Source organism: Uranotaenia lowii, chromosome 1, assembly GCF_029784155.1.
Source record: "Uranotaenia lowii strain MFRU-FL chromosome 1, ASM2978415v1, whole genome shotgun sequence".
In the NCBI taxonomy this organism is placed as follows: Eukaryota; Metazoa; Arthropoda; class Insecta; order Diptera; family Culicidae; genus Uranotaenia; species Uranotaenia lowii.
The window spans coordinates 187,361,216-187,385,316 of NC_073691.1; the positions used below are offsets into that span (position 1 = coordinate 187,361,216).

The window sequence follows — 24,101 nt, forward strand, 5'->3', positions numbered from 1 at the left end:
ATCAAAATCGCTTTACCTGTTAATTTTGAGTAGCGTTGCTAGGTGGCGTTTATACAAGTTGCTGACTACAGTACCGTTCAAAAGGATAGCAACATACACTAAATAAAAATATTTTGGAGATTTTTATTTCAAATCGCATCCGAAAAGTCAATCGTTGGTGGTATTTACGGTCTTTTTTTGGTGCAATTACGTGTGATTTGAGTGGTGTTGAGTGATGGCTAACAAGGCGGAGAAAAAACTAGCAGCGGACCTTCTTACGAGACGACGAGCGTGTGCTGAGCGAGATGTGGTGGAGAAGTTCATCGCGGACTACACCTATGAACGGGATTGCTGCCAGGTTTCGGTGCGTTTGGAGGCTCTCAACAAATGCAACGAGTTGTTCTTGAACGTGCAGAACGACATCGAGCTGGGTGATCACGAGGATAAGTTTGAAGGTCATCTTGAGTTCCGGGCTGATTTCGAGGATCGATTTTGCAGAGCGAAAGGTTTTTTGCTGTCTAAACTGGAAAGCAGGGAGCATCTTCTGAGTTCGACGATCATGCACGCATCGACTTCTCATAGCATGTCTTCCAGTTTTCATCATCGTCTGCCAAAAATCGATTTGCCGAAGTTTAGTGGAGATGAATCACGCTGGATATCGTTCCGTGACAACTTTCTTTCAATGATTCACTGCAACGAGGATATACCAATCGTCAACAAGCTACAGTACCTGTTGCAGTCGCTGGAAGGAGAGGCAAGAAAACCGTTCGAGTCTGTGGATATCCAGGCCGATAATTATTCGTCGACGTGGGACGCGCTCAAGAAGCGTTACGACAACAAGCGGTTCCTCAGAAAGGAGCTTTTCCGTGGCCTATACAACCTTCCACCGATACAGCACGAGTCCGCACAAGACCTCAACACATTGGTTGATGACTTCCAGCGACACGTTAAGGCTCTGGGAAAACTAGGGGAACCGATCGAGCATTGGGACACTCCGCTTATCTTCATCCTTTCAAAGAAGTTAGATTCGACGACGATTCGTGCATGGGAGCAGGATACTCGACAGAAGGACGAGGTGAAATACGACGAGCTCATCGAGTTTCTAATTCAACAAGTCCGGATGTTGAAATCCGTAGACAGCGATTTACAGCATCGTTCCTCAGGCTTTACCGTTTCCAAGGTGGCCGGACAAATCCCGAAGAAACCAGCTCCCATTCGATCTGTCGTGAACACAGCTACGTCCGAAACTCAATCCAGCACTTCGCCATGCCACTGTTGCCTGAGACAACATCCATTGCATCAATGTCCAGCATTTCAGCACCTGTCAATCTCCCAGCGGCGAGAGATCGTGACAAACAAAGGTCTTTGTTGGAATTGCTTTCGTGCAAACCATCAGGCAAGATCCTGTAAATCGAAGTTTCTGTGTAGGATTTGTCAAGCGAAACACCACACCATGTTGCACGACCACCAAACAGCACATCTAGAGCAACCCACTACTGAGGAACCACATCCCGTACAAGCGAATCCAGGTTTTAGCGGTTCAGTAAACCCACCATCGATAAATCTATCCGTGCATTCAAATTCGACGGTTCTATTGGAAACGGTCACGCTGTTTGTTGTCGACCGATACGGCAGAAAGATTCCTGCTAGAGCTCTGCTAGATTCTGCAGCGATGTCCAACTTCATCACCAAGAAGCTGGCAAACCAACTCGCCACCCGTCAAAGGCCCGTGGACATCTCAGTTGCCGGAATCGGAGAGTCAGTGAAGCGCATCAAACACAAGTTAGCTGCCAAGATCATATCCAAGAACAGCGACTTCTCCACCACACTCGATTTCCTCGTCATGAAGAAACCAACATTCCATCTTCCCACATCCCCGATCGACACAACTGCCTGGAAAATACCAAAGGTTCCATTGGCGGATCCTCATTTCAACGTTCCAGCAACAATCGACATGATCATCGGTGGAGAATGTTACCACGAGTTCCACACAGGCGTACGCCAATCTCTTGGTTGGACAGTTTCCGGCAAAGTGGATTCCAGCTCCACCACCGCACCGCAAGCGTGCTACCTCTCCACCGTTGATCAAACCCGAGAAACGAAATCTAGGAAGTTCCGGCCAATGGAAACCACCGATGGGATCCAGAGAATGGAAGCTGAACCCTCCACCACTCAAATTCACGAAGGAGGATACATCGCCCGTCATTCCAGACTCAATTATCCGCAAATCACTCTTGGAGATTCTCGAACGAAAGCCACATATCGAAACTCCACCAGAAATGCACAACACAAAATCCTTGGAAGTCACGCTCAACCCGGAAATAAGCACCACATCGATCCTGTTGACGACAAACCACACTGCTATCTGACACATCACCCGGTGCTCAAGGAAACCAGCAAAACCACCAATGAACGCGTGGTATTCGACGGATCCTGTGAGCCCAATTCAGGGTACGCGCTCAACGATACGCTGCTCGTCGGTCCCGTCGCTCAACACAGTCAGCTGTACAACACTCGCTCAAGCGCCGCTAAGGTCAACGACGAAGGAGAAGACGCTGCCTATGGATCTTGCTGCCACGTTGTCCCTTTGGTCAAGCAGCCGTCTGTTACCTGTCTGGAGTTATGCGCACCTGTTCTGCCAGAGGAGGATACTGATGGACTCAGTAGGAGACGCGTTCCGGAAGTGCACATCACAGCTAGTGAACTGTTCAGGAATCTACATTCCTCCAACTTCCCCGAAAACTCTGGTTGGTATTACGACCATGCATGGCAATCCTCATCCTTGGAAAGCTGGCCTTATTCTGCCGCCTCGCGGCTTCATCCAGGTCGAGATGGAGTCATTAAGCCAGCCAAGCGAGATTGTCATCTAACTCACCGCCAGCAGTCAACAGGTCAACGCGACAACCCCGACAACTAGAAAGCTACAAAGACCGGTAGAGCACGCCGAACGTGCTCAACGCGCTATTGGAGCGCTAACAGGTGATTAGCGTTCCTATCATTCCATCCATATCGTTCGATCTACCGGTTCTTTGTCGATTGCAGATCCTTTCCTATATTATTTCTATATCGTCACCGAGCATTCATCGCCATGCACCGAGCCACGTCAGAAGCCGAATCTTCTAAGACCGGTAGAGCACGCCGAACGTTGCTCAACGCGCTAAAGGAGCGCTAACAGGTGATTAGCGTTCCTATTACTTTAATCCAAATCGTTCGATCTACCGGGTCTTTTATTCGATTCCAGATCGCCCACTGTCTTACATCGTCGCAGATTCGCTTCGTTTACCAGCGAGATCGCCCACATACATCCACATGGTAGCAGAATCTTCAAAGATCGGTAGAGCACGCCGAACGTTGCTCAACGCGCTAATGGGGCGCTAACAGGTGATTAGCGTTCCTATAACCTTACCCTACGCCGTTCGGTCTACCGGGTCTCTTTTGTATTCACAGATTCTGCACCAGTGCCGAAGCAGATTCCTCGATGTGCGACGTGTCAGCTGTGTCTTGATCCAACCGCCCGCGCCGTGTCTCCTGGTCCACCCGTGTACCCTGCCCAACCGTGTCGCATGGTCCAACCGACTGAGGAGGCCGCAATCAATTGGTCCGAAATTCGTTGAAACAGCAGTTTCAAGGTGGCCGGAATGATCGGTACTACACCGATCAGGAATTAGAATAAGTTTGTGTTGTAATGTGTCTTATGTTCACTTGACACTGTAACTCATTTGTTCGTAAAACCAATATTTGTGATCGTACCCTAGTGTATAATCAACTCTCTCGCAACATAGCGATGAACCCAGAGAGAGCTACATACAATAGTTTATTAAGCCATTTTAGTTGTTAGAATAGAAAGTAACATTGAATCGAACGCACGGAATTTTACTTCATCTCCAATAAAGCCTAATTGAATTAAGTCCAACTAAGCGACTTCTCAATAGTGGATCCGAAATCGGCAATTGTGGTAAACAAATCGCAACTATAACGTGCATACTGTGTGGTGCTTACTCGCAAACCTACCCCAAAGAGGAAAACAAATTCTTCCCCCAGCGGGTGAACAGCTGACTAGTGAAGTGCCGAAGACTTACCTGGACATTCTTGCTGCTGGTAGATGCCGTCGACGAGAGACGGGAAGAAATCCCTCGAAATCCGAACCCCCCCATCGGCCGTGCCCGAACAAAGGGTCTACTGAAGTAAATCTGAACGGAAAATTTTAACTTCTTTTTTAAATCCTCTGGAAACATCAGCGCATATTTTTGTTTCTACGAGACTTGCTCGCCCGAAAAATTGCTCAAACACGATGAGAACTCGATTTCGAAAACCTGCTAAATACGGACAGTTAGTGGAGAACTCCAAACTCGCGCAGGTTATTTGCCCATGTATAGGATTTGTTCCAGAAGTGAACAAAGAAGCTGCTGCTGTAAGCAGAGATTAATGCAAAATAATTTTCCTGTTGACTTCATGCAGAATTGTGGATTTTTGAATGGTCGTACTTTTACCCCACATCTTTCGAACTTTTGCCCCAGAGGTGGGGTAAGAGTACGTTTCGATAGCAGTTAAGCATTTTCACTACTGCTATCAAATGCGTCGATCGATTATCTTCGTAATTTTGTAGAAGAGAGATAAAAGGCTAAAGAATCAAATGCTGTTCTTGGCTTTTTGGAAAACAACCGGCAAAATTTTCTAAAAATAGGATAGCACTAAGGTCGTACTTTTACCCCACCATACGTGTGTTAGGCCTACACAGCAAGAAAAATTCGTGTAATTTTAGATGGAAAACGATGCACGAAATCGGAACATCGATTTTGATCTAAAGTTCTATCACTGTGTATTTTTAACAAGAATGTAATTTTTGGAGCGTGTAAATTTAGATCGCTAAGACCAAGCCCACCGGGCGTTCCTATTTCGGTCGGTATTTTAGATGGTTTAATTGGTTGCCTTTTTATCTACTTACTGATTTTCGCACCCATTGTAGCCATCCAGGTTGGTATTTTTATTTGTTTATTTTCTCATAGCGATGACCGGTTGTGTTGCTACCGGGTTGCTACATAAACGCATCCAGTAACAACCTACTGCTCGAATGGTATTTCTCGAATCAAGTTAGTGACTGTTGGTGCGATGGTGGGTTGATAGATATGTTGCTAAATGTACTCGATTCGAGGTTTAGCAACCATTGGTGGGCTTGGTCTAACAAAGCATGTCAATGGAACCGCCTTTTGTCGTACACAGCGATGTTTATGGTATAATTGATAAATAATAACACACTGATAACTTTTACTGAACATATTTATTTTTAAAACGAAGCATAAAAAAAGTTCACCCACCATCATGAGCAGTGCCAGGTTGGGATAACGGACTTCGTACAGCCTATTTTTACCGGTCAGCGTCGTCATCAGTATTCTCGAATGCTTGACATTTGTTTCCGGACAATCAATTTTCTTGCCGAACTGTAGGATCGCAAACTGATTCGAACTTTTATGGCTGCTCGGACAAAAACAAACACAAATGGCACAAGTTGGGAATTTCCATTTAATTTTAAACAAACATATATAATTTTACACTGTTTGTGATATACATTTCATTGGCCGCTTGATTTTTACATCACAGAATGTAAAATTATAGCAAAACAATTTATTTCTATTCGTTTTTTGGAAAAAGGCTAAAATTACATCAAAAGGAGTTGAAATTTATATCTTTCGTGAATTACACTTGTAAAAAAATAGATCTCTCGTGTTTTAGATTCCGTATACCTTTAGAAATTTTTTGCTGTTTAGCTTAGCTTTCCCTTCTATCTCAAACTTTACTGGATGTGTTCCTGGTGGAGACGTTAGGTGTTTTGTACGATGTACACGCTAGAAACTATTAAACCATTTACGATTCAAAAATAACTATTTTTAACCTTTTCCCAGGAAATGCATAAAGAACTCATAAAATGACTTTTCGGGGAGAAGTTGAAATATGGTTATTTTTTAACCGTAAGAAAGATACCATAGCAATTAGAAAATGGTTATTTTTTAACCGTAAGTGCAGTTTTCAGAATATTTATTCCATTTCTTTTACGTTACACTTATGAATTATAGCCCATTATAATGTTTTATTTGCCTTTTACTATAATATTGCAGTTTGGGCAAATACTAAAAGCAGCCAAATCACCCGGTAGAGAAGTTCCCCCAACGAGCGCTGCGGATGGCCAATGCCATAATTAATAGTTTGCAATCCGTTAACGAGAGGGGGATCCATTCATCCACGCCCGGTGGGAGATTTTTTCGAACATTCCGGCCCGTTCCAGATTCTTCCGGATGGTGAGAAAAACGATCCCTAGTCTGAATAGTCTGAAAACTTGGTATCGCGAATTCTCGCATCAATAGCCTTTGTCTTTCCCTTCCAAATCCGAGATTAGAAACCAATCTTTTTCTTTCCAAATCAAGGTTCACAAACGCGTCCCGAAGGGGGTTGTGCAAACTTGGCTTCGTATTCTACTGGCTGAACGGGCGACCCGTGTCCTGCCGCAATGAATGTCGCTAGCTGACTGATGACACATCCACTTGTATGAATAGACAAGAGCTCAAGGAGAGAGAGATGGCATCTACGCGGGAAGATCCATCGGCCGATAGAGCTATGGGTGATAGTGTGTGTAGCAAAGTCAATCATCGGCTACACATCTCCCCCTTACACCAAACATAAAAAAACAAATTTTTTTTTTTGGTTGATGACAGTTCTATTGTTGTTGTTATTGTTTGATGACAGTTCTATTAAACGCTCTTTTTTAATTGGCCTTTCTTCTCGAGGTGCTATATAACATAAAATTCTCATCTCCTCTAGAAAGCAAAACAGTATATACTGATTTTTATGTTGTGCCGTTTCGGTAGTCGGATTTTCGAATCGACAAATTCCCTTTTCTTGTTTGTAGTTTAACGACAAGTTAAACAAATTGAGCATCTTCTACATGATTTCAATAATTGATCAATTTCTGTTGAATCATGTTTCATCACGTAGATCGTATTTATGAAATCACAAGTCTCTCGAATTGCTTCCAGAATATTACGGTCAATTCCGGCCTAATATATTAAGCGTCTTTGGACTTCTCATTCCAACTTACTAATATAAAGTCTGCTTCATTTAATATTGGAACAAATTCTTTTGCTCATTGTGGCGCTCCTAGTGGACGGATTTGGAAACTTTTTTCACCCACGTGTCGGGAAATTCATTACCTTTCACCATGTATTTATGTCATAACACCAAACGATAGCATTTTGTAAACAACTGCCATGGAAGCCGAACGGAGAGATCAAATTGTGCACAATTTTTTTACGAGTACGAGTACGAGAATTTATTCGAAACAGCCATAAATAATTTTTTTAATTTTTTTTTTATGAAAGAGTAAAGAAAATGCTACATTTGTATGAAAAACAAATTATGAATTCGTTAATAAATGACTGAACTACACGCAATTGTTTGTGTTCCAATATTAAATGAAGCAGACTTTACATCCGTCGAACTTGGTCAGCACTTGGTCGTACAGCTTTCGAGCACGGATTCTGGCCACATTGTTCTGCTTCAGCGTCCGATTTGGCTGTTTGCTGGCTCGGAATGACCTTATTCCTTCCCGGAGACGAATTCGTCGCACCGTACTGTGAGCGGCCTGGAACTTATAGGCCAAATCGCGGTCTGAAAGATTGGGATTCCTCTTGACGGCCTTGATGACTTTCCCACGCAGTTTCCGGTCGACAGTTCCACTCCGACGCTTCGAATGCGGCTTCCGAGCCGTCGTCAATGTTTCCTTGTACTGCTCGATAACACGCCATACGGTATTTCTGGGCATTTTAAGCTGTTTAGCTAGCTTCGATGCCGACAACAATGGATTTTCAAGAAAACTGTGCACAATTTGATCTCTCCGTTCGGCTTCCATGGCGGTTGTTTACAAAATGCTATCGTTTGGTGTTATGACATAAATACATGGAGAAAGGTAATGAATTTCCCGACACGTGGGTGAAAAAAGTTTCCAAATCCATCCACTAGGAGCGCCACAATGAGCAAAAGAATTTGTTCCAATATTAAATGAAGCAGACTTTAAGTAAGTATCATTATTTCTGTTGAACGTCTCGTCACAATTTCCTTCTTGTTGGACCTCCTATCTATCCATTTCTATGTTGAAAATCTTTCGTCTCAACTTTTTCTGTTGGACTTCCCGCTTCAATATTTGCTAAGTTCAAGACCTTCTGTCTCGAATTGAGACAGATTAGATTCTCTGATAACATTCAAATATCGTAGTATTTTTAAGTCTCTTGGCAGACGTGAATTTTCTTACATTCTTGATTCAGCCATTCTTCTAGACCACGTTCCACGGGTGTCTGAATCTAACCAAACCGCTTTCAATATCAGACTCCTTTAACGCATAAACTATTACATATGTCGTCTGGATGCATAACCCATTTTTCATCATTAATGAAAAACTAAAGAATTTCCATTGTATCTTCCTTTTCACACTATCATGGTAAAGATTCAATTTAATTTCAATACTATCACTAATTATACGGCTACTCGGAAGAATGAAGTCTCACCCAAAGTATTCTTTATCTTTCTTTATAAAAGATTCATAAATTAAAGGATTAATTAAAGGATAATTTTCAAACCAATCTTTTGTACTAAATTCTACAAACTAGAGATTCGGAACCAACTTTCCTCATACTTAAATTACCGTTTTTCTGCATGAAATGCATGACTGCATGAAAGACTGGTTATTCAAACACGGTATACCATAAAAAAATTCACCATGTTTGCCATCTCGAGCTAACGTAAATTCGTAGAAAACCTTCTTGTTGGTCCTCCCGATCCAACGAAATTCGTAAAGTGAACCTTGAGAACACTCCTCATGTTGGTCCTCCCGATCCAACGAAATTCGTAAAGTGAACCTTCAGAACACTCCTCATGTTGGTCCTCCCGACCCAACGAAAATTCGTAAAGTGAACCTTTAGAACACTCTTCATGTTGGTCCTCCCGATCCAACGAAAATCGCAAAGTGAACCTTCAGAGCACTCTCCATGTTGGTCCTCCCGATCCAACGAAAATTCGTAAAGTGAACCTTCAGAACACTCTTCATGTTGGTCCTCCCGATCCAACGAAAATTCGTAAAGTGAACCTTCAGAACACTCTCCATGTTGGTCCTCCCGATCCAACGAAATTCGTAAAGTGAACCTTCAGAACACTCCTCATGTTGGTCCTCCCGATCCAACGAGAATTCGTAAAGTGAACCTTCAGAACACTCTTCATGTTGGTCCTCCCGATCCAACGAAATTCGTAAAGTGAACCTTTAGAACACTCTTCATGTTGGTCCTCCCGATCCAACGAAAATCGCAAAGTGAACCTTCAGAACACTCTTCATGTTGGTCCTCCCGATCCAACGAAAATTGTAAAGTGGACCTTCAGAACACTCTCTATGTTGGTCCTCCCGATCCAACGAAATTCGTTAAGTGAACCTTCAGAACACTCCTCATGTTGGTCCTCCCAATCCAACGAAAATTCGTAAAGTGAACCTTCAGAACACTCTTCATGTTGGTCCTCCCGATCCAACGAAAATCGTAAAGTGAACCTTCAGAACACTCTCCATGTTGGTCCTCCCGATCCAACGAAATTCGTAAAGTGAACCTTCAGAACACTCCTCATGTTGGTCCTCCCGATCCAACGAAAATTCGTAAAGTGAACCTTCAGAACACTCTTCATGTTGGTCCTCCCGATCCAACGAAATTCGTAAAGTGAACCTTGAGAACACTCCTCATGTTGGTCCTCCCGAACCAACGAGATTCGTAAAGTGAACCTTCAGAACACTCTTCATGTTGGTCCTCCCGATCCAACGAAAATCGTAAAGTGAACCTTCAGAACACGCTTCATGTTGGTCCTCCCGATCCAACGAAATTCGAATACTACATAAACTGAACTCTACAAACAAAAAAACTTCAGTTGGAACTCTTATCGCAACGGGAACTTAAGCCTTTTGTGATACTGACAAATAATAAAAGATACATTCGAGCCTAAAAGCTCAGACTCTAACCAGAAATTAAAAGATAAGTTCAACGAAAGTACGAATCTTTCTTTGAAGAGTGATATTAAGCTCACAGAGTTATTAAAGGAAGATTCTGCGCAGACAAAAAAAATCCTGTTCTCAGCTCTGTCTCAATGAATCATCTAAATTTCGGTTTTGATTACCCATTCTATCGCAGAGCACTATTAAAGGGTTTTTTTTTATTTTTAAAGTCATTTTAAATTTTTTTTAATCGAAAAATTTCATCAAACGATCATAAACTTATCTTAAATTCACATTACTATCAGGTTTTTCAGCTGTCCAAACTTTAAAATGTAATTTACATTTAAAACTACATAAGCTTCGTAATCAGTAAAACAATTATCTTCAATTGCCTCGATGTACCTTATTCGAAATTCTCGTACTTCAAAATAAAACAAACAAAGCATATAAGATTAAATTATTCTTACCTTCCCTTCATTGTACACATTTCAAACAGACATGTTGAAATCGCGCATCTCTATATTAACAAATACATATGTATTGCGATTCTGGCAGAACGATTTCACCACATTTGCTATGAAAATATCAAGAGCATAAGAACGTTAGCTTGCGATGAATTTAGCGAAGCTTACGGCAATGAGAGGAAACGATTAAATCTGCGAATTTTATGGTCATGTTCGCCAGCCAAACACATTTCTCGGAGAACGCAAAGAAAACGGTGGAAGAGCGAGAGGGTGGCGTGTGGTAATGTTCGTTCAGTTTCTCAATCGAGTTAGCATGTATGCGTATGCGAAGGTACTCGCATACTACCTGGCACTGACCAGAAGAATGAGTGCTAGTGAGAAAAAATTACGGTATGTGTGAAATCTATTATCAAACTGTGACTACGAACCGAACGGTTTTCAATAATGGACTGGAAAAAAGAAATCGAAGAAGAATATGTCTGTTTCTTTCCCCACCATTTGAAACTACAAGCAAACGAGCTGTTAATCAAACAGTGGATCTTTTTGTTAGAAAAAATCTTTTTAAAATCAGACATCCAGCTGTCTAATTTCAACAATCTGATAAAACAAAATGCTCCTGCCACATCAATCAGATCTCCAGCTTCTTTCAAATTTTATTAAAAGTCAAAACTTACCACTCCAACCGGGGCACCAAATCACACACACTATGTTTCACAACTCGCTCATAAACACACAAAATAAAAAAATCAGCCCCCCGTTCAGCCTGACTTAAAAAATTCTCCTGGCGGGATTCGCCATTGTGCAAACTTGGCTTCGTATTCTACTGGCTGAACGGGCGACCCGTGTCCTGCCGCAATGAATGTCGCTAGCTGACTGATGACACATCCACTTGTATGAATAGACAAGAGCTCAAGGAGAGAGAGATGGCATCTACGCGGGAAGATCCATCGGCCGATAGAGCTATGGGTGATAGTGTGTGTAGCAAAGTCAATCATCGGCTACACAGGGGTCATTCAGCTGATACAAAAAAAGTGTGTGGTCTACGAAATACGGCGTCTCAAGCCACATGTTTGAAGTTGGAAGTGTGTTGGTTGGTCTAACGCCTTCAACAGCGTGTTTATGGTTTTTAAGATTGATCGCCAAGGATGGCGCTTTAAATATGAAAGTCGAAATGTTTTCGCCTTAAAAAAATTAATTGACGCTTATTTATTTTGGTTAAACTATTAAGGTTAGAATTATGTGAATATTTACAGTCGTTTAAATTTCAAATTAATGTGCTTTTGATATAAGTCTTACAAAGAAAATGTTTTGCTTTATTAACACGTTACACTGTGACTTTGCACTCCCTTCTGTGAAATATGAGCAACTGCTTGCTTTACATTAAAGAAGTACACTATTTTTTGCGCGATGCTTCGTTATAAACACGGTATCAGAGATAAAATATTTTAACATTTTTTAAATGAGAATTTCTGAACTTAGGGATTTTCGACAGGGACTTCTGGTTTGGAATGAGCCGTAAAATAAATTGAAGTGGCATGAAATCTCTACATTTTGGATACAAGGAAAAGGACTTAACGAGTAGAAATAGATAACTTGATCCGATGCAATCACAAGTCGAAATCTAAATTTGCGAGTTGTCTGTACATAATCCGCCTCCACACTCCGTTCCCCAGCACGCCACTATAGATGGTTCTTCACACTCGTCGCTCGAATATTCCGAGTGTGCGCAGGTTCTACTCGAGCAATATCCATGTCTCGTGCCCGTAGAGGACAACCGGTCTAATGAGCGTCGCGTACAGGTTACACTTAGTGCGAAGTTGCTTGTGGAGTCCGTAACTAAGTTTTAGCGTTTCAAATCTCTCGTAACTCAATCTTACGTCTCAAGCCTTATTTTTGTCGTCTCATGTTTTATCTCAGTTAATCACGATCAACCAAATCATTTTCCGGCCCCAAAAAAACCCATTGTATCAACTTTCACGAAAATCGAAAATCAACGATACGAAAACTCCTCTGCATATGGGAAATCACGTCAGCTGGCTTCCTACAGATAATGGCTCCTATCCAAAATTCAGTGGAGAACTGCCATTTGAAAAGATGCGAAAAACAATCAAATTAAATTATTCAACTTTGAAATCGTCCTAACTTTTGATTGACGCATCTTAGAGGTTCGGAAAAGTTGCTTATAAAATCTTTTGCAAAAAGTTGCAGCTTGGAGAATTTTAGTTTAGTGCAACAGTGAGGCTGTATGATTTTTTGAACAAAACAGTCCCTTTCTATATTAATTTCCATACAAACTTCGAATTTTTCACATCCTTTTTCGTCAAATCATATAACCTCGCTTTTTGGCCAGATTCTGACCAGTCTATTGTACATATTTGCTTTTTTTTATTTATTTTTTGCTAACTGTAATCAACAGAAACAAATTTTAGAAAAAAAAAATCAGTTGTATAAATGTTTATTTAGAGATCATTGAACGATTTAGTGAATAATTTTATAGGTATTGAGAAATTCACTTAGTCCAGAAGATTAGACTTGCTATTAAAAAAAAAATGACTTGTTTACTGTAGCAATCAAAAACTTTCGAACAAATATTTAAAAAAATCAATATTGAAAAGTTTTATTAAGAAATGATAGGCCTTAGGGACAATACCTCGGTCCTAAAACGGGAAATTTTTATTCTGCCATTCCTTTATCTCAATTTCAAACTATCTTTTGACTACTAGGACGTGGCCGGCGCCGTTTTTTGTGTTATTTATCCACCTTAAGTGCACGGATTCACCGCAATTTCTGCCCAAGTTTGTGCTCACATGCATTCTTAGATTGTTGAGTTCGATAAATCTCCAATGCAGCGTTCTCTATATCCGGACCCCATGGCTTCGTATGAATTGTTATGGTGTGAATGTATTGCGTGTGAGGATGTAGGTATATTCTGGAAGAACATCGAGTGGGCTAGTTTTCTTACAGGCATCCGTGTATATGCCTGGCCAGCTGGCAACTGATTGAACATTTTCGTTTATATAAGAGAAAACCACATCTCAGCTGTCACCTACTTATGGGATTCGATGCTAATCTGAGGCTATAGATCAAGCTATTGATGGTGCTAATAAATATTATCCAGTTCGAAGGACCAAGTACAGGAGATCTTTATAATTGAATGTCGAGTAAAATGATTTGAAGCAGCTCTATTTTTTTCGAATGCCGATTTAGTAAATGACGCTGGCTATTTGATGCATAGGATGCGTTTCTTCTGGATGGTAATAAAATGGCTGTATAGTCTGTTTTAATTTATCATTTCTAGAAAAGCAAATAATGCGACAATAATTCATAACTGAATCATTCTACAAATGGGGGCGATGTTACACACGCAAACAATGGCTTTCCACCCGGCACGTTTCTAACTGGCAACGTGAAACCAAAACATTTTGTGTCGGAAAAATGGACAGGTCGTAAATTTGGGACAAACCGTAGTACAATATTTTGTTTTCCAACCTGTGAAAAATTGTACCCGCTGCTATTTAGTTTTTGCTTCCAATATGCCTCGGCTTGATAAGACGAATAGGTACATCCGATTGATTTATATGCAAATTTCTTTGAAATGATACCGTGGATAGATCATAACCGGAATCTGTTGTTTCGAATTTGTATCATCTAAACTTCTAAATAGTTCATTATAAATAATGGTTTTGAACATGAGAAAGAACTTTGAGAAAGTTTGAAAAACTTTCAAATCGAAAGGACAATAATTCAACCATCAATCAAACTTACCTTGCAGCGGGATGAAGCTCAGCAGGAACACGATGCCAATCAAGCCGGGCAGTCCGATTTCCCGGTAGATGAAATAGCCCAGCACGGCCATTTCGATTGGACCCTTCCAGATGTCGTGCAGGAAGCTGGTTGCGGTATCAAACTTCGCCACATCGTTTGACATCAAATTAATCACCTGCCCGATGAGGCCGTCCGTTCCGGCCGCCTTGGTGATGCGCAGGGCCTGTGCCGAGGACGAAATCCCCCGGTGCCGCAATGTGCAAAGGGAAGGAAAATGATGGACGTGAGCTTGCATTTCAAAAAGGCTAACAGATCGGTCGCTGTTGTGGGTGGATGTTATATGTGGATGCTACGTCATTCATGATTTTATCGCAATTATGACTATTAAACGAGAACATCTACCTCTTATTGTGTGTCATGATGTGGTCTATCAAACGCTGCTTAATTCTCAATTCTAATCGTCTGTTGACTGACGATGAAGACTTCATTCTCACAACTCGAATTCTAATGTCTGTTGAAAGTGATTTGCATCGAGCTGATCTGATGGGAAACGTGTCCTAATGTCCGTACTAGAACGTTCTTGTGGAATTCTGTGTGATGTTAATTGATTGTTTCGAGAAAGACGCCTAAATGTATACAACCGATAAGATACCGAATGTTTTTTCGGATATTTTTAATTTGGGTATCACTCAACAAACATTTTCTCTGTGATTTTGAATCCGCAAAATCTGATTTTCGACAACCAGCTACCGACCTGCCGCGCTGATCAAAGTTTAATTTATGGCAGCTATTTTATTGCTCCAAGGATCCTATTAACAAAAAAAGCCGGAAATTCCAGCCCAGTTGGCCCAAACTATTTTCGTAGCATTTCCCGACGGATCCGAGCCGGCATTTGCCAGAGAGTGTGACTTTCGGTTGACAGTATCAGCAGAGAAGCACCGAAAGGCGCCAGCTAGTTACTTATTCAAAAGAGATCCGAGGCGTTCCTTTCTAATGTCCGCCCCATTCTCGAGTTAGCTCACCGGGATGGCCGCTGGGTGGGACATTTCGGAACCACACCGTTCATTCTCGAAAACGGATTAAATTCCCCAAAGAACAAACCAAAACTACGTAAGCACTATCTATAGGTACAGAGCTACCGGCTCCGGTGAAAACTGAACGTACGTGTGCATCTCCCGTGAACATGTTCCGGTGCGAATTGTCAACTTTTGGGTTCTCTTTTTTTGCATTCGACTCACACAGAGGCCATCGAGTGAATAATTCAGCCAATCACAAACACACACTCGCTACAAAATGGGACATTAAATTCCACCCAATTGGGCATTTCTAGGGAATAATTTATCAATCGGAAATTATTTAAACGAAAGTTATCCCTGTAGAATGACGTTTCTGGCAGATTTTTGTTTCCCCTAGCATCGGATTTCTGTCATGTTGTGTGATGTAATGGATTCATTGCTTTCAATCCTGTAAAAGATTCCCATCCGACTTACCTTCTTATATAACAGCGAACAACATGCTACTCGAATTTTCATCCCGATTTGGAAAATATACAGAATAAAATGATGGAAAATGGCCACCGGAATCAAGGAACAAAGAACAATTCCAGTGGCGTAGTAGAACGCCTCCTCTCGGCTGATCGTCGTTTGACCTGGAGCAAAGTAAGACACCAACCCACCGAGGCAGAGCGGCTGGAATATTCTATAGAGAAAACAATATTTCATTATAACAAATTTGTTCAGATAGAAACTCAAATTTACCTGGCAAACGAATCCACCGATGTGTAGATCAACCCATTGAGTAGGATTGTACTTCCATAAATTCCGAGGATCACCCTCAGAAAGCTAGGGCGGTCCTTCTTTAGCTCCAATCGCCACCGGTCTTCGAACTGATAGCTCAGCTGCTCGCTCTGGTGCCCCGATAGGGTCTCGTAGATGTCGGACTCTTCGATCGGACGCTCGAGACCGGTCCGGAACAGGGGTTTCAGCCACCAGAAGGTGTAGCGTGAGATTGAGCCCGCCTTGATGACCGGATTTTCCTCCCGGCGCATCTGGTGGATGCTGGGATCTTTGGAGTATTTCGTTGGGTTCATAATTGTTGGTCCGTTTCAGGCAATTTTATGTGGATTGTCAACAAATGGAAAACTTTTTCAAAACATGATGGTTGCACCTGAATTTGCCCTACGAAATCAATTTAAAAAAAATGGAAAAAATGTACAATTTCAGAATCGATTAGAACTTTGAACTTAGAACTTGAATAAAACCTAAATACAAAATAATGGTTCAAATTCAATGTTTTCAATTAAAGTAGGATAACAGAAATATTATGCTAATTACATTTTTAAACACACATTTTTAAGTTCAAATTGATTAGTGATTTTAGGGGTAAACAAAATTTAAAAAAAAAGTGACCTTCATTCACCTTTTCATATTTCTAATGTAAATTGGTCGCTGAATCCAAAAATTATTGAAAAAAAAATCAGTAGAACAGAATTTGATTTTTTTTTATTCTGAAGGTATATTTATTCATGAGTTTGCTCTTTACATTATTTCTTTAATACTAAACTGGCCAAGCCGCTTGAGGAGTACCTAAATCCTATACTACCTACTTATAAATTTTTGTTGTTGTTATGGTCGTTTTCACGCGAAGAACAACAAAAAGGAGAGATGATTCCAAAAATTTTGTAGTTTTTTTTTTTTGCGGACTCCCCAACTTGCTTGGTTGTCTTCTCAATACGCTGTTCATTTATCTTTGCGATCTTCCCAACACGCAATGAGCTTGTCCTCTAATCTAGCATTTTTCCATACAGCTGTCCTCTCAACTCGACTTTTTCTCTACATCTGTTCTGTTAACATGCTGATTAACTTTGCGTTCCTCTCAACAAGCTATAATGCTATCCTCGCAATTAACCTTTTTATCTTACAGCTGTCCTCTCAATACGCTGTTCGTTTATTGGTTCGGTTTTCCCACGCACATAAGGATGTCCTCCTCATTTGTGCGGTTCCCCACCACGCATAAGGCTGCCCTCTCAAATCGCCTTTTTTTTAACAGCTAGCCTTTTAGCACACTGTTCATTTAAGCGGTCTTCTCAACACGAAATAAGGCTGTCCTCTAAATTCGCCTTATTCTTTACAGCTGGCCTCCCAATACACTGTTCTTTTATTTGTGCGGTCCTCCCGTCACGCATAAGGCAGTCCTCTCAACTCACCTTTTTCTTTACAGCTGTTCTCTCAACACGCTGTTCATTTGCTTGCGGTCCTCCCAACACGCTATAAAGCTGTCCACTCAACTCGCCTTTTTCTTCACAGCTGTCCTCTTAGCACGCTGTTCATTTATTGGTTCGATCCTCTCGACACGCGATAAGGCTGTCCTCTCAACTCGCCTTATTCTTTACAGCTGTCTTCTCAACACGCTGTTTATCTGTGCGGTCCTTCCAACATGCAATTAGGCTGTCTTCTTAGCTCGCGTTTTTTTTACAGCTGTCCTCTCAACACGCTGTTTATTTATTTGGTCTTCCCAACACGTATAGGTCTGTCCTCTCAACTCGCCTTTTTCTCTACAGTTGTCCTCTCAGCATGCTGTTTATTTATTTGAACAGTCCTCTCGACACGTGTAAGTCTGTCCTCTCAACACGTGGTTTATTTTTGCAGTCTTCCCAACACGCAATTAGGCTGTCCTCTAAACTCGCCTTTTTCTTCGCAGCTGTCCTCTCAACACGCTTTTCATTTATTCGGTCCTCTTGGCTCAACAGGCTGTTCTCCCAACTCGCCTTATTCTTTACAGCTGTCCTCTCAACACGCCGTTCATTCGTCTTTGCGGTCCTTACAACACGCAATAAGGCGGTTCTCTCAACTCATCTTCATCTTCATAGCTGTCAGCGTGTTGACAGCTGCTCATTTTTGCGGTCCTCCCAGCACGCAATAAGGCTGTCCTCTAAACTCGCCTTTTTCTTCACAGCTGCCCTCTCCTTTCTTCCCAGCTGTCCTCTCAACACGCTGTTCATTTATTGGTTCGGTCCTCTCACGCACATAAGGCTGTCCTCACAACTCGCCTTTTACTTTACAGCTAGCCTCTCAACACGCTGTTAATTTATTTGTACGGTCCTCCTAGCACGCATAGGGCCATCTTCTCAATTCGCCTTTTCTTTATAGTTATCCTCTCAACACGGTTTTTAACTTTTCGGTCCTCCAACTCGAAATAATGCTGTCCTCTCAACTCGACTTATTCTTCACAGATGTCCTTACAACACGCTATTTATTTATTTGCCCTTGGATTTTATCGACTTTTTTCGGCGAGTTTTAATATCAAAAACCAAAATTTACCAGTTGGCCAGACGCTTCGAGCTACTATGGCATTCGTGTGGACAAAACTACTGACCATCGTCAAAACTACTTTGATTTTGGATATTTATATATTTTTGCGGTCCTCCCAACACGCATGAAGCTGTCCTCTCAACACGCTGTTAATTTTTGATACATAAATCTGTTTTAATCTTTTACCATCAAGCTGTATCTATATTTTCTGTCAATCCAGCAGCACTGTTCTGTAGTCACTTACTGTATCTGCTAATTCCTCTTTTTTTTCTATTTTTCCCCGGTGGATGATCTCTGTATCAGGTTCATTTGAATTTTTTTTAAAGGAATCTTTAAAGCAACATCAAACAAGAAATACACACTTTTTCACTGATATATGACACAATATTAAAGAAATTAAGGTCTAGGCAATTTTTAAATTCTTTGGAGTGCCAAATCTACTCTATAGCTTATTTGGGCATTTGACTGACCCACAAATGCAGATCCAGATACGAAAAGCTTTAGCAGGACATTTTTACGGCAGTTTCAGGCCTTGCTCAGAACTTCGATTTTCATCGAACAATGCTTATTTATCTAATTTTTTAGACGCCTTTAAAACTATACAAAGCCAAAAAAAAAAATATACCACCTAGTAAGACGATTTCAAAATGACTCTATTTTTAAATCCGTCTAGTATTTTTGCAGCTGGAGCCAAAACTGTAAACCGTAAATGGAAATTGTAAATTTTGTGTTCATAAAAACTAACTAAACATCTATTTTGACTGTATTTATTTATTCTTCATTTCAATACTAAGAGCTCCAAAACATTTGATTACAAAACTCGCCGTTAACTGTATTATTTCAAGTTGTTTTGCAACATATCGAGAAAAAATGAAAAAAAAAAATCCGATTTTTTGTCAAAATAAACTTGCATTGTCGGTCTTTGAGTGACGCCATTATTCCAGCTTTCAAAAATTCAACAATTGAAAAAATCCAGTGTCAACAATGCATTTCAAACTATAGGTTTTTTTTTCTACAGCGATTTTCCCGTGAAGCAATTTGAGTCAGGACAGGCCTCATACCGATTTTTGAGATAATTTTTGACCAAGTGTTGGTATATACCGATTACCGATTTTGAGCAAAACATAAGGATTTCCTACCGATTTTTAAGATTTTGACTCCGAACTCAAAACTTGTTTTTTTAAGTCTGAACAAGACTTCCGAAGATATTTGATTTTCTGTTAAATAGATGTCGAATAAATGATAATTGGTGTTAGCTTATAAAGCACACCTGAAAATTGGCCAAGCTCAATGGTATCAAACTGTTTTTAGAAAAGTGAGAAGGTAACGAAACTTAAAATTTGCGCTCACGCTTGGTCGATTTGAGAGTCTCTGATCTAAAAACTTGCTATGATTTCATATGATGAGTAAACGTTGTGTGTCAAATAACAAATATACTTAAAAAAAGAAATTTTTTATTTTCTTCTTTTGGAAATTGTATTCGTGAAGAGGAACCCACGACCTTAGAAATTGAGAAACATTTTTAGAAAAAAAATTGAAAACTGTTGTCTTCGATAGAATAATCCAAAACATAATAACTTATTTTTCAAAAACTTTTTTTTAAGATTTAGGCATTCTGAATTCAAATCATTTTTCAGAATTTGCCTAATTCCTCTTGTTTTGGTTGGCATGTGGAAATTTAAAAATTGATCAATCTAGAGAAAAATCGATCTTTGATAACCGATAAATAAAAACAAACATAAAAACTAAAAACTTATTTTTATTATTCTTCATTCAATCAAGGATTCTGATCTTGCCTAGTTTCAGAGATACAGCACTTTTAAAAAAAAATTTAAGTTTTAAAAATTTTAAAACTATTCCTGATATCATTAACGAAAATTTTTGAATATTTAATATTATAATTCTAACTCATTAAACAATTTAATAAAAATAAAAACCAACTCTTGTATCAGAAGCCCAACTTAGTCGCGGTCTTCAGGAAAGTTGATCATAGAATTTGAACTTTATTTTAAAAATCTTTGTGCACAAATAAATTAAATAAGTATTCAACAGTTTTCAAAAGTTTTCTCGAAAACAACACTGATAGAAACAAAACTATTACATATTTGGAATCAGCTTACTCAAATAAGCCAAATGAGCTGTTAAATTCTTTGCTCCTCGAAAATGTGAATTTCGCAGCCTTGTGTAAAAACATTGGCCTAGGAAGTAAGCTAATCTCTTCATGGTCTATAAGCTTTCTCAGAATTTTTGACAAAAAAAAGAAAATATTTCATAAGGTATGATGAAAATAAATACTATACGTTAAAACTTTAAGGACTGAAGGGGAAGTCGATTACATGAAGGTAAAATTATTTGAATAAGAACATTAACAATATCAATATTGACCAGAAAGCTTCGGTAGTCTTTCGTGAACTTTCAGCACAGAATCTTTTGAATACTTGAAATTTACAAACACTTCCTAACCAAAAATATTAGAATTTTAACGATTTTGGAAATCTTTGTAAACCTGGATCGAGATTTTCTAAGAATCGGCAATTGTGAGTAGAAAACAGTAGATATGCTGGATGAAACAATTCGAAGAACTTCTTAAAGAAATTGAGTCAACAATACAGAAAATTTCAGTATTTTAAATCTATACATCATGCATATGAGGAGGCATTAATAACAGGAATTCGCTAAATAGGTTTTGGAACCACTTAAATAGCCAATTTCGAATTAATTTAAAATACCGAAATTCCGATTTTTATATTTCCATACCGATAAAAGATTTTTATGGGTTTGAAAATACTGAGAAAATGTGGTGGAATCACTGTACATGAGTACGCGCTCCACATAGATCTCACGAGTTCTTTAAGCGATTGGTGGTTTTATTTTAAATCTCCAAAGTTTTCTTCGGGATTTTGTCATTTCGATTTGCGTTTTTCATACTTTTCTGATGTTTCATATTTATTTGATTATTTTTTGACTAAAGGCCAATATTTTTATTTTGCAGATGAAGGTTAACTGTCTATGTTCATTTGACTTTTTAAATTTGTCCATGAAAATAAAAATGTTAAACTTGTTCGCTCTAAGGACTGTATTTGAAAAAAAAAAATGCAACACTTTCATTTGTGATAAACTTTTGAGCAGATTAATAGAAAAGGTTCAAATGTGCAAAATTTTGTGGCGATCTGTCAAGTAATTTTTGAGGTAGCGTCTAATGAATAAGTTTAAAGACTAAAATGTTAGGGCAACTTATGTGCCATCTATATTGCACACTATGAACTACTTTTTTTTAATCAAGGCTGTGTTTGTTGACGTTCTTCATTTCCTGGAGTTTGACTTTCAAAATAATTCATTTTTTTCTATTTTACCGAATCTATGACAAGTTTAGCAGATTATCCATCTTCTGCAAGAAAACAACATTATTAACTTTTTATCACTCCATCACAGTTTCGCTTAATGGCTAGAATCCAGATCCAACCAAAACAGAGTATGACCTTTAAGAAACCTTTGAAAGTGCCATGGAAGGAAAACGGTCGACTTTAGTAGGTTTTTTTTATATATATTTGGCTGTTTAGTTTGCCAATCGTTATGTATCATCGATTTGCATCTTCCACAGATCGTCAGCCAAATTTAGAACTGCATATAGTTTTTTTTTCAAACATTTGCTATCATTTTTCTCTGGGACATTTGGGCGTGATTTTTCAATAAAAAAAAATTACTGACAGGAGATTCGCCAGGTATCCGCTAGAAAGTTTGTATCGATTTCCTACACGAAATTTTTCAAAGTTTCACCCCGCTAACGGGTCTACCATTTCGCGCACGATTTAACCACCGTATTTTGTTTATTCTATCGATGGACAACTTTCTTATCATTAAGACGCGATGATTGGCCAGTTTTTTTTTGTTTTTTGGGCGAATCGGACAGCAAAATTGACCTGCTTCACCACTTCCCCAATTGAAAGATTCGGATTGCGCTTCGTTAAACCCCTCAATTCCTATAACTTTGTGAAATTAATCATTCTTACTTTTATTCAAATTTTAACTCACTGTTAGATCCTTCAGGACTTCCAGAACGATTCACCTCATGAATTTTGATCGCATAGTTGATTTCCAGCTGTTTTGGGATCTATCAATGGGGCTTTCCTAGATTTTTTACGACCCTGCCCAAATATTTTGTTCAATGAATTTATTCATTAGGGGAGGAGCGGGCTATATGCGCCTTTTAAGTAGAACACTGATTTAATCAAATATCACATCGAATATGTGTACAAAAACTATATACACGTGTGCAGGCATCAGTTTTATATACATTGGAGTAATTTTTATGTTAAAATTTTCTTCTGTTTCCAAGAAAACGATTTTATTATAAGTGTTGTCTAAAATGCCGAACCTCAAACCGTGCGGGCTAAATGCGCCTATTTATGTTTTGTACAAAATTTCTGTTTTTGGGCAATATTTCCGTATAATTTCATTGAAACTGCTAGAAAGTAATAATTTCCGTACGACAAAGTTGGAATTTTATAAAAATCTATGTATATTACAATTTTATGGAATAAAACAAAAGTAAGGGTTGCCATACAATGGAGGCAGTTCATCCATGAGAAAAACTTTATCAAATCTGATTTTAGATCTTCAATTCTCTTTTAAGATGTTATTCAGAGCTTAGATTTAAAGGTTCAATGATAAAAATCATTTATTTATCATGTTTAACCTGTTATTTTAGGATAGAAGCATTTTACAAACATGATGGGGGCATACAAAAACACTCTATTATTCCACTATATAATCATTATTAAACCTCCACAAAAGCTGAAATATGTTTTATTTCTTAAGTTCATTTGAGTGAGAAACAAAAACCATCCTAGTTTTTGTTTTAACCTTTTTAACGTATAATTTTTAAAAGTCGAAATATTTCATCAAAATGTATCAAAACTTTGTATGATTTTTTAAATTTTTTTGAGTTAGTAAATTCATAAAATTCTTTCTTGCCTTATGTTCTAAGCGTATTACCCTCAAAATGCATTGGTCAGATAAGCTGTCTAGTCAGCCATTTCATCAAACAGCCGTAGGGTCATTTAACCCGATAGGCCCATTTTGGAAACCTTTCCCCTAGACGCTATCTCAAAAACTACTTGACAGATCGCCACAAAATTTTGCACATGTCAGCATTATATTACTAGGTAGTATCACTGAAAATTTTATCAATTTTCATCCATTCGTTTAAAAATTCACAAATAAAAATGTAGCATTTTGTTCGAAAACAGTTCTTACTTTCGGCTTTACATGGGTTTTTAAATGAAATTTATTTCATTTGTTATTCACCTATCAGAAAGCATTGTGTAGTAGAACTATTACTTGTATTTTCATCAAAAAATACTGTTTTATAAAATTGCTAATAATATATCAATAAGGAAAAGAATAAAATTGTAGCCCCTCTATAAAAATTGCTCCGGCCCCCGAAGGCTTTATTCGGCCTTGAATGAGAAGTTGCAATCTTCTAAAATTGTGCATAGGTACTTAAGAGCCCAACAATTTTTCACATGTGAACATTTGCTTTGAATTAGCTCTTATATTCTCCAATTCAGA

The 24,101-nt window shown here is 39.2% G+C and overlaps 1 pseudogene; it reads right to left on the reverse strand.

Annotated features, from left to right (window-relative positions):
• LOC129738223 (ATP-binding cassette sub-family C member 4-like) overlaps nucleotides 1–24,101 on the reverse strand; it is a 45,674-nt pseudogene that overhangs the window by 19,965 nt on the left and 1,608 nt on the right.